A 12,105-nucleotide genomic window follows, 5' to 3' on the forward strand; every position below is an offset into this window, starting at 1 on the left:
GCAGATGCTGGCGAGGATGTGGAGAAAGAGGAACACTCCTCCATTGTTGGTGGGATTGCAAGCTTGTACAACCACTCTGGAAATCAGTCTGGTGGTTCCTCAGAAAATTGGACATAGTACTACCGGAGGATCCAGCAATACCTCTCCTGGGCATATATCCAGAAGATGTCCCATCCGGTAAAAAGGACACATGCTCCACTATGTTCATAGCAGCCCTATTTATAATAGCCAGAAGCTGGAAAGAACCCAGATGTCCCTCAACAGAGGAATGGATACAGAAATTATGGTACATTTACACAATGGAGTACTACTCAGCTATTAAAAAGAATGAATTTATGAAATTCCTAGCCAAATGGATGGACCTGGAGGGCATCATCTTGAGTGAAGTAACACAATCACAAAAGAACTCACACAATATGTATTCATTGATAAGTGGATATTAGCCCAAAACTTAGGATACCCAAGATATAAGATACAATTTGATAAACGCATGAAACTCAAGAAGAATGAAGACCAAAGTGTGGACACTGTGCACCTTCTTAGAATTGGGAACAAAACACCCAGGGAAGGAGTTACAGAGTCAAAGTTCGTAGCTGTGATGAAAGGAGACATTGTCTTAAATCTTATCTTTAAGTCTACCTTTTAGGATAAGAATCACATTAAATATTATCTCAACTAGAAGTATCTTTAGAGGCCTACTTTTTGGCCTGCTTTATGCCACAAGTTTGAAAGACTCCAAACCTGAATTACCAATTTAAAGCTCTTGCTACCAGTGTTGCAGAGGGTACATGAGTCTTATAAATTTAAACCAATCAAGGAATTTTACTGTTTATAGCTATAATTATAAGATAAAAAAGCACTTTGTCATTTGCTAAACACAATAATGATTGCAGAGAATTTTCTAGGAAAAAACAACTATCAGCTTTTTTTGCCTTAAAACTAAGAAGCTGCAGACTCCTTTTCTTTAAAAGCAGTTTTTTCCAGCAGTGGCTCCCCTGCTGTGTTTGATTCTTGGCTACTCTCAGGCTCTGCTGAAACAGCAGATAGTCTTAGCCATTTTTATTTTCCAACATAAAACACAAAACAACAGGCATACATACAAGGAAATAAAGACAGACATGAATTGACAAGTGGACAAATATTGGTGCACCAAACACAAACAACACAGAGAATGTAGAGAACTTGATGTAACCAAATCTAAGAGTGTCTCCTGTAGGGGCCAGAGAGAATAAAGCAGGACATCCCCCGATTTTCTCTCTGTCTCCGGGAGAGTTTCAAAATCCATTTTCCTCTATTTTATTTAATTTTATTATCTTATTTTATTTTATATTATATTATTTTATTTTATTTTATTTTATTTTATTTTATTATTTTAAGCACTATTCCTCTAGCCTGATGCAGTTCTCGACTGCGGACAACCACATGTTTTATTATTTTAAACCCTATCCCTCTTGCCTGAAGCAGCTTTGAAAGCTGCGGACAACACCCTGATTCAAAGTTTCTAGTCCCACATATATTTTGCTGTCAAACCTAAGTGGACCTAGTGCCAGGTCAGCACTATTTCAAACTTAGCCCTATTCCTATCGCACCTCCAGAAACACTTTTAAAAAATGATGTTTAAAGCCAGCGCTAGCATAAATACCTGTTTTTCACTGTGCCAGATATGATCCTCTGATTCTTCCTTCTCATGGAGCTCCACACAAGACAGCGATTCCCTCAGTGTTTCCCTGCCATTTCCATGTTTCCAGCTGGTAGCTGTTCAGGCGCCAATCTGTTGTATGCCTGCCCACCGCCTACATGAACCAGGTACACCTGGGAGGCAGGCTGGAGCTGAAAGAGACTTAGACTACGAGAGAAATTAATGGAGACCATGACACATTTCTGTTCAAGGCCTGTGAGTTTACTAAGAGATGGTGTTTATAAGGGGGAAGCCACCCCACCCCCACCCCCTACCACCTCCACCAATCCATTCTTGGTGCCTGGAGCCATTCTGTCAGCTCTTGGTCGCCAGACTGGTTGCTTATTCAGTAATGTCTCAGGAAGAGAGGTTCAGCCTCTCTGCAGACAACAGAATCTCAGAGCAGTTGTCACTTCAAAAAGGAGCCAGCCAAGTCTGAAAGCTGTACAGCAGGTGGCACCACCTCAGTGGCAACAAGGTTTGTACCAGCCCACTTCAGGCTGGGGAAAGCTACAAATTTGGAAAGAACCCATAGCTTTTCTCTCCTTATAGAAATATAGGCATAACCCTTCTGCCTAACACATTTCTCATCTTCCATTCTGATGTCTGAACATCCTTAAAGTAAAACAGGCTGGTTTAGTTTAGCAGTTTTTTTTTTTTTTTCAAAAATTCAATATCTTTTAGCAGTGTTAGTTTTCTTTTGATTAGCATTTTAAAAATTAAGGTTAATAAAGCACTATGTAATCTATCTCTGGGTGCTTTTGTTGCCCGCCATTGCCTGTTAAGCATCTCTTTTAGAATTCAATTGGATCGTTCCACAATTGCTTGTCCTGTATTGATTATGTCATATGACTATAACATGTTTTATCGTATAATGTATTAAAAATTGTTTCATCTTATTGGAGACATATGTCAGACTGTTGTCCATTTTAGCTTATGTGGGTATTCCCATAATGGCCATAACTTCTAACAAATGTGTAATACCAGAATCAGCCTTTGGTTATTGTCCATTGAAATCCTGAATATGTTTCTATAGTATGATGCACATATCAGTTTATCAAACTCTGTAAAAAGGAACATATCTCTGCCAAATTTCATTTCTTTGCCTACCATTAAGGTTACATCCAGTAGGTAATGGAGTATGGTTATATAGTAAACAAGTAGGAAAGTGCCTCACAATTTTCTTGGCTTGATGCCAAGTGATAGAGAATTCTTTAAGTCTTTGCTGTTAACATGTTTTGTTATTTTTAATGGAATTCTGAGTCCTCTCATATACTTCCTATCAATAGCTGGTCAATTTCATTATTACCTTGTAACAGATGGCCTTGCAGACCTGTATGAGATTATATATAGTGTATTACTCCTATTTCTGATCATTTCTTGTAGCTGAATATATAGTGAAGTCAATTCAAAATCATCCTGAATAAGTTCAGCAGTCTCTATGTGTAAAACAGTGCTTTCTGCATATTGAGAGGCAGTTAATGTTGTAAGAGACCCTTGAAAATCTGACAACACCATGAGTATTATATATAATTCAGATTTTTGGACCAACTTATATGGACTCTCAGCTACCTTACCTACATCTTCTGGTTTGTATCTTGTCTTTCTTGATTTATTAGTGTGTATATAAATCTATCCTAAAAGCAAATAGTCACAATTTTATAAATTCACAGTTCAATCAATATCTGACACAAGAAGTAGGCAGCTTGCATTCTCCAGTTCGCTGACTCAGAGCAGCCATCTTGACTCTTCACACTCCTTCTCAGAGCCCTCTTTCTTTCTTTCAAGGTTTCCATGCTTGAGTCATCACATCACTAGACTCTGCTCAGCTCTCCAAACCTCCAAATTTTTAACTCATAGGCTAATAATTTTAAATTCATAGTAGATTTTTGCCTCACAGTTTGGAATACCACCTGTAGCTGTAATTATTAAATAAGAATCCCACACTACCACCAACTAGGCACCAGTGGATAGGCTAGACTCTTCTCAGCCCAGCAGACTCTTTGACCCAGAGATCTGAAATCTCTCCACCTGGCTCACTAAGTTCACATGGCACTTCTCACATTCCCATGCTTTGCTGCAGTACCATTCTCTCTAGAACTCACTTGCCACATGAAGACAAACACCACACAACTTAGTTTAAAATCAACAGGTAACACAATCGCTAAGTGCAGCAGGTAGTGTTCTAATTTGTAAGCTCTTCTGAGTTACATATCCTCTGGTAGTAAATTCCAGTGGATCTACCAACTGAACCTGGGGCCTTTGGTACCTACATATGTCCTCCATCCACTCTCCCATTCAAAAGATCTCTCTCCTGCTTCTCCTCTTCCTTTCTCCAACCAGGAAGTTCTGCCTATTAACCCAGTGATTGATTCCTTGAAGTCTTTATTTATTAGAGGAAATTCCACCTGAAGTCACCTGAGTATTTCACTCCTTGTTCCAGGCAGCCTCCTCTTGGGTAAGCAGAATTAGCATCAAAATACAAACAGCAACAGGGCAATCCACAACAAATGGATAGTAGCTGTAAGGTCCACATTTTCAGAAGCCTAGGATAGGAGGAGAGAAGGGAGGATGTGCAATTGGGATGTAATGTGAATATAAAAATAAATTATGAGGGAAAGAAATGAAACTTTCTGGAGGTGCCAATACCATCTCTGATTATGTATTCCTCTTCTAACATTAATCCAATGAAGGATTTCAGACCATAAACCAGTGGGATTTAGAAAATTCAAAACCTCTGACACCCTCTCAGAGTGTGGATGGAATCAGCCCTCTTATTGATAATCCTAGCCTAAGCCAAACTTATTAATTATGCCAGGGAGGAATAAGATTTGCTATCCTTTTATTGTCTGTGTGTTCTTCCCTGGCAATGACACATAAATACATTGCCCAAACCCTCACACTGAGAAAAATACTTTTATTTCTCCTCAGCTATAAGTGTGTAACAGCAGAGGGTCATTTATTATTACCATTGGTTAGCCAGTACAGTGTAGAGACCACCAGAGTAGCCTCCTAACATGACTTTGTAAAGTGCCCTTCTTCAAGTTGGAAAAAAAATGTTAAAATCAATAGCTGGCACAGCAGATACCGGCACCTGCTTTGCAAGCTGAATGTAATGAGTTCCTTGCATATCATCCATAAAGCAGAAAGAAGTAACTCCCCACAGAGTTCTTTTTGTCCTCCACACACAAGTGGTGACCCATATCCATAATGTAATTATACTATATAATATTATATATCATAATAGTTTCATATCAACTTGACACAACTTTTCTTAAAGGAGGGAACCTCAATTCAGAAAATGCCTCCATAAGATCTGGTTGCAGGGCATTTTTCTTTTATTATTAACTTTATTTTTTTTTTACAGTCCAGTCATTATCCACCACCCAGTCCTACCTCCCACAATTCCTCATACCATTCTTCCTCCCCTTTTTTCAAATCCCTCAACTTCCAACCCACAACTGCACCAGCCCTCTGACATCCATAATCCCTGTGGCCTCAAGTTTCTAGAGGGTTACATTCATCTTCTCTCAAGAAGCCAGACCAGTTAGTCCTTTGTTGTATATGTATGTTTTGGGGTGCTCATACAAGCTAGTATATGCTGCCTGGATTGATGGCTCAGTATCTGAGACATCTCAGGTGTCTGGGATAGCTGAGACTACTGGTCTTACTGTGGGTTTGCCTTCCTTCTCATCTTCTTCCAGTGTTTCCCTAATTCAAGGGAAACAGGAGTCTCCAAACTCAGTCCATTGATTGAGTGTAAGTATCTACATCTATCTCAGTCAGCTGCTTGTTGGGCCACACAGAGAGCAGCCATGCTCCTGTCTGTAAGGACACCATAGCATCAATAATAGTAACAGGCCGTGGAGCCTCCCCTTGAGATGGATCCCAAATTTGGCCAGTCACTTCTTTCAGTTTTTTTCCATATTTTCCCCTGAAGTTCTTTTAGAAAGGAATAATTCTGGATCAGAGTTATTGACTGTGGAATGGCAAGCCCATCTCTCAAATTGATGTCTTGTCTTTCAACTGGAGTTGGACTGTACAAGCTCCCTCTCCCCAGTGTTGTCCATTTCATCTAAGGTCCCTCCTTTTGAGTACTGAGAAACTCTCACCTCCAAGGTTGTAGGTACATTCTAGAGGGTCCTCCCACATCATATCCCCAAGATTGCATATTTCCATTCCTTCTACTGGTCCTAAGGGCTTTTTCCTATGTCACCCCCAATACCTGATCATGCTCCCCTTTTCTCCACCTCTCCCTTCCTCTCCCTCCTTCTGCCCCCATGATTTTTTTTTTGCTACCTCCCTAGTATGATTGAACCACCCTTACTTAGGCCATTTAGCTTGGTAACCTCTTGAGTTCTGTGGATCATATCCTGAATATCCTGTGTTTTTTGACTAAAGCCACATATTAGTGAGTACATATTATGTGGGTCCTTTTGGGTCTGACTTACTTCACTCAGGATGATATTTTCTAGTTCTATCCACTTGCTTGAAAACTCATATTGTCGTCATTCTTAATACCTGAATAGTATTCCATTGTGTAAAGCTGCTGTGAACATAGTGGATCAAATGTCCCTGTGGCATGGTAGACACATATATCTTTTGTGTATATGCTCAAGTGTATAGCTGTGGCTTCAGGGAGATATATTTCCAATTTTCTAAGGAACCTCCAGATTGATTGTACCAGTTTGCAATCCCAGTACCAATGGAGGAATATTTCTCTTTCTCCACATTGTCCCCAACAGTTGCTGTCACCTGGGTTTTTGATCATAGTCATTCTGATTGGTATGAGGAAGAATCTCAGGGTAATTTTTGTTTTCGTTTTTGTTTTTGTTCTTATTTCAAATGTTTTCCCCTTCCAGGTCTTCCCTTTGGAAAATCCCTACCTCCTCCCTCCTCCCACTGAATCTATTGGGATGCTCTCCCATCCATGCACCCTCTCCCAACTTCCCTCCTTGGCATTCCCCTACTTAGGGTCATTGAAAACCCTCAGGCCTAAGGGCCTCTCCTCCCACTGATGTCCAACAAAGCCATCCTCTGCTACATATGATATCAACACCATGGGTCCCTCCATGTGTATTCTTTGATTGGTGGTTCAGTCCCCAGGAGCTCCAGGGTTTCTGGCCTGATGACACTGTTGCTCCCTCCATGGGGCTGCAAACCAACTCCTCTCAGCTCCTCAGGCTTTTTTCCAATTCCTTCATCAGAGACCCCCATGCTCAGTCAAATGGTTGGCTGTGAGTATCCACCTCTGTATTTGAAAGACACTGGCAGAGCCTCTCAGAAGATAGCCATATTAGTCTTCCATTACCAAGCCCTTCCCAGAATCCATATTTGGTCACTATATATGGTATGGATCCCCGGATGAATCAGTCTTTAGATGACTTTTCCTTCAGTCTCTGCTCCACACTTTGTCTCCATATTTCCAACTGTGAGTATTTTCTTATTAGTTCTAAGAAGCACTGAAGAATCCACATATTGGACTTCCTTCACCTAGGCTACATATGGTCTGTAAATTGAACCTTGTATGTTCCGAACTTTTGTGCTAATATTCAGTTATCAATGAGTATATACTGTATGTGTTCTTTTGTGACTGAGTTACCTCACTCAGGATATTATTTTCAAGTTCCATCATTTGCCTGTGAATTTCTTGAAGTCATTGTTTTTAAGAGCTGAGTAGTATTTCGTGTGTAAATGTACCATATTTTCCATATCCATTCCTCTGTTGAGGGACATCTGGGTTGTTTACAGGTTTGAGCTATCATTAATATGGCTGCTATGAACATAGTGGAGCATGTGTATATGTCCTTATTACATGTTGGAGTGTCTTTTGGGTATATGTGCAGGAGTGGTATAGCTGGGTCCTCAGGCAGTACTATATCCTATTTTCTGAGGCACCACCAGACTGATTTCCAGAGTGTTCTTACCACCTTGAAATCGCACTAGCAATGGAGGTGCTATCACCTGATTTTTTTTTTTATCTTAGCCATTCTGACTTGTGTGAGGTTTGATCTAAGGGTCTCAATGTCATTTTGATTTGCATTTCCCTGATCACTAAGGACTTTGAATATTTCTTTAACTGCTTCTTGGTCATTTGAAATTCCTCTGTCATAAATTCTCTGTTTAGCTCTACTCTCCATTTTCTTATTGGTGGGTTGGTTTCTGGGAGGTTAGCTCCTTGACTTCTTAATATATTTTGATTATTACCCCTCCATTGGATGTGGGGTTATTAAGGTTTTTTCCTAGTCTGTAATTTGCCTATTTGTCCTATTGGCTATGTCCTTTGCATTGGAGAAGCTTTTCAGTTTCATGAGGTCCCGTTTATCAATTCTCAGTTGTCAGGAGCCATAATTTGACAAGGTAATATCTAGCACGTGATCTTTCTGAGGTGGCCTGCTTCTGATTATAATATAATCTGTGACAGGGTTGCCCTTATTGGGAAATGCTTTAAGGAAATACATTTTAGGAAAGTTTCCTACTATTAATATACTTTTCCTGTTGTTATTAAACCTATATAACAATCATTAAGTAACAGCACAAGCCTTTGGAGCAGGTCACTGCAGATACACAAAGATGCATTTTCTTGAAATGATGCTATATAGACAAATAGATGACTTCTTATGTCTTAATGATTATCCTAAAAGAATTCCTAAATTATATTTGTGATTAATATGCTTTTTTTGTAGTGGGACTGCTATTAGGTCCTTTTCTGATAGTAAAAACTGCAATGAGAACTCTGCCAGTCTCCCATGTGTCACACTTTAACTGCTCTTAGTAGTAACCAGACTCTCTCCTACTCAGAGCACATTCCAAGAGGTTGTAAAACAATTAATCAAAGGTCATAAAAGAGATCTAATGACTTTTTACAGGTTAGAGGATAGAAGATAAAATATTGACTGGTTTTTCTATACAAAACTTCACTAATAACTTAGTTATGGTTTTAAACCTTCTGTAAACCTGTGAATTTGTGACTGGTGATGGATGTTTAGCCAGATAATTACTCCTATTGGATTTGCATGTAAATATTCTCTGTTGAAAACTATTTCAATTTATGATATATTTGTGTGAACTTGTGAAGAACCTTGTAACATGTGACCATGTATTCTGAAAGATGTATAAGTACTGAGGACAAATAATGAGAGGCAAATACAGAAGAATTTTTCCCTTAGAACATTTTTTCCCTTACTAGGATTTTTGCCCCTTCCCCTAGCCCTACCCCACTTTGGATCTTTCTGCTTTTCTCCTAAGTTTGCTTTCATAGGAATGTTTTTACAACATAGTAATAAATACTATAATCACTTTTCTAAGTGTCCCTTTCTCTTCCTGCTATTTACAAATAGGTGGCTGATAGAGCAGTAGAGTTCCTGCTGAGATAGTACAAAGGCTATTCACTTAATCCTTTGATAGTTTTAGGAAGAAACTAGTTTCTGATCTCAGATGATCGCAGGAGGCAGGTCAACTACAGTAGCAAGGTAACATAGACTTAGATCTAAGTGTCATAGTGAGGTTTTCTATTCCTGCACAAACATCATGACCAAGAAGCAAGTTGGGGAGGAAAAGGTTTATTCCGCTTACATTTCCATACTGTTATTCATCACCAAGCAAGTCAGGACTGGAACTCAAGCAGTTCAGGAAGCAGGAGCTGATGCAGAGGCCATGGAGGGATGCTCTTTTGTGGCTTTGCCCAGCCTGCTCTTTTATAGAACCCAAGACTGCCAGCCCAGAGATGGTCCCACAAGGGGCCTTTCCCCCTTGATCAATAATTGAGAAAATACCTCACAGCTGGATCTCATGGAGGCACTTCCCCAACTAAAGCTCCTTTCTCTGTGATAACCCCAGCCTGTGTGAAGTTGACACATAAAACTAGCCAGTACAATAAGTAAACTGTTTATTATTATACAACAACCCTAAATATCTAGTAAGACAAAGTCTTATGCCTGTATCTCATGAAACCAAGTCTTACTCTCTGCTGATGCTCTTCCCTCATCTCTACATCAAGAAGAACAGACAAGAAAGAAGAATCCCACTGGGATTGGCCCTGGAGGGGAAATACAAATCAAAATTATATTGAGATTCGGTCTTATATTTATAAGGCTTCAATTTATTTCTTTTTTCTTTTAATTAATTATTAATGTTTTCACACTCCATATTTTATCAGCACCTGCCAGGCCGGCACTTGGACTGCTCCACATCCCATAACTCCTCCTCATCCAGACTCCACATGGATGCACCCACCTCCCACCGCACCTGACCACTAAACTACCTGGGGCTGCCAGTCACTTGAGTTAGGTGCATCATCTCTGAATGGACACAGACCTGGAATTCCTCTACTGTATGTGTGTTGGGAGACTCATATCAGCTGATGTATGCTACCTCGTTGGTGGTCCAGTGTTGGACAGATCTCAAGGGTCCAGATTAACTGAGACTGCTGGCACCTCTACAGGTTTGCTGTTCTTCTCGGCTTCTTTCATCCTTCCCTAATTCAACAATGTCAGAAACCATCCCCTGAGAAAGTGAGCCCTTCACAATCTCCCTAACAGGCCAAAGGGTCTTGTACTAAGAGCTGGTTGCCACCCCCTTCCTCCTTATTCCCTTCCTAACACCTAAGGCTGTAAAAGTTGAATAACAGTCCCCTCTTCCCTATTTATTCCTGAGTTCCCATGACAACCAAGGACATGAGCTGCACCTGAGCCCAGCTTGACTCCCAAGGCTATTGAGAAGGATCAATGTTCCGGAGATAAGATGCAAAGTACCTGTTGCTTGGCACGTGACTTCGGCCCCCATGACAGCAGTTGCCCATTTCTTTGTTCTTTGTAGAATTCTCCCTTGACCCCTCCCATATTCCCCATGATGTATGCTTTAAAAAGAAGGCACCTCAGCATAATAAACAAGACAAGACCTTGATAGGTATCCTTCTTGGTCTTCTATTTCTCTATTTTTTTCCTCCCATCTCCTTCCAGGTTTGTAGTCTCCCATGCACCCACGAGTAACTGAATCCCGCGGGATGGGATACAACAACAGGGTTCAGCTGCTTCTGTCCATTGGGTGGGAGCAAATATCTACCTTTGTCTCTTTCAGCTGCTTGCTGGGACTTCCTGAATGCAGTCATGCTAGGACCCTTTTTGTGAGTACTCCATAGACAAAATAATAGTGTGCAAGTCTTGGGACCACCCATTGAGCTGGATCCAACTTTGAGCCTGTTGCTGGACCTTCCTTTCCTCAGGGTCCCCTCCATTTTCCTCCCTGTAATTCTTTCAGACAGGAACAACTATGAGTCAAAGTTCTGACAGTGGGATGGGTCACCTCTCCCTGATTTGATGTCCTGCCTTCCTGCTGGAGTTGGCCTCTATAAGTTTCCTCTCCCTACTCTCTGGCATTTTATCTAAGATCCCTCCCTTTGATTCCTCAGAATCTCTGACCTTGAAGGGGTCTGGTACATTCTGGAGGATCCCCCCAACCTCCTATCTCCTGAAGATGTCTGTTTCCATTCTACCTGCCTTCCTTCAGGGCTTTAGTCCTTTTCCCTCACTCAACAACAGATCAGGATCCCTTCTTCTCCCCATCCCTCCCAGCCCTTGTCATCCCAGGTCCCTCTCTCACAACCCACTTGTGAATGCCTTTTTCTCCCACCCAAGTGGGACTGTGGTGTCCTCACTTGAGCACTTAAGCTTGGTGAACTTTTTGAGTTCTGTAGACTGTATCTTGGGAATTCTGTACTTTTGTGGCTAACATCCACATATTAGTGAGTACATACCATACATCTCCTTTGGGGTCTGAGGTACATAACTCAGGATGATATTTTCTACTTCCACCCATTTGCCTATAAAACTCAGGATGTTCTCCTTCTTAATAGCTGAGTAGTATTCCATTGTGTAAATGAACCACATTTTCTGTATTCATTCTTCTGTACTGGGACATCTGGGTTGTTGCCACCTTCTGGCTATTACAAATAAGGCAGCTATAAACACAGTGCCCTTGTGGCATGATGAGGCATCTTTTGGGTATATTCCCAAAAGTGGTATACCTGGGTCTTCAGGTAGACCTATTTCCAATTTTCTGAGTAACCTCCAGATTGATTTTCAAAGTGGTTGTACCAGTTTGCAATCCCACCACCAATGGAGGAGTGTTCCTCTTTCTCCACATCCTCTCCAACATATGTTGACACCTGAGGAGTTGATCTTAGCCATTCTCACAGGTAAAAGGTGAAATCTCAGGGTCGTTATGATTTGCATTTCTCTGATGACTTAGGAATTTGAACATTTCTTTAGGTGCTTCTCGGCCATTTGGGATTCCTCATTTGTGAATTCTCAGTTTCGTTCTATACCCAATTTTTTTGATTGGGGTCTTTGGTTTTTTGCTGATTAACTTCTTGAATTTCTTATATATTTTGGATATTAGCCCTCTATTAGATGGGGCGTTAGTGAAGA

Source organism: Mus caroli, unplaced genomic scaffold, assembly GCF_978045245.1.
Source record: "Mus caroli unplaced genomic scaffold, Mus_caroli_1 scaffold_8, whole genome shotgun sequence".
NCBI lineage: Eukaryota > Metazoa > Chordata > Mammalia > Rodentia > Muridae > Mus > Mus caroli.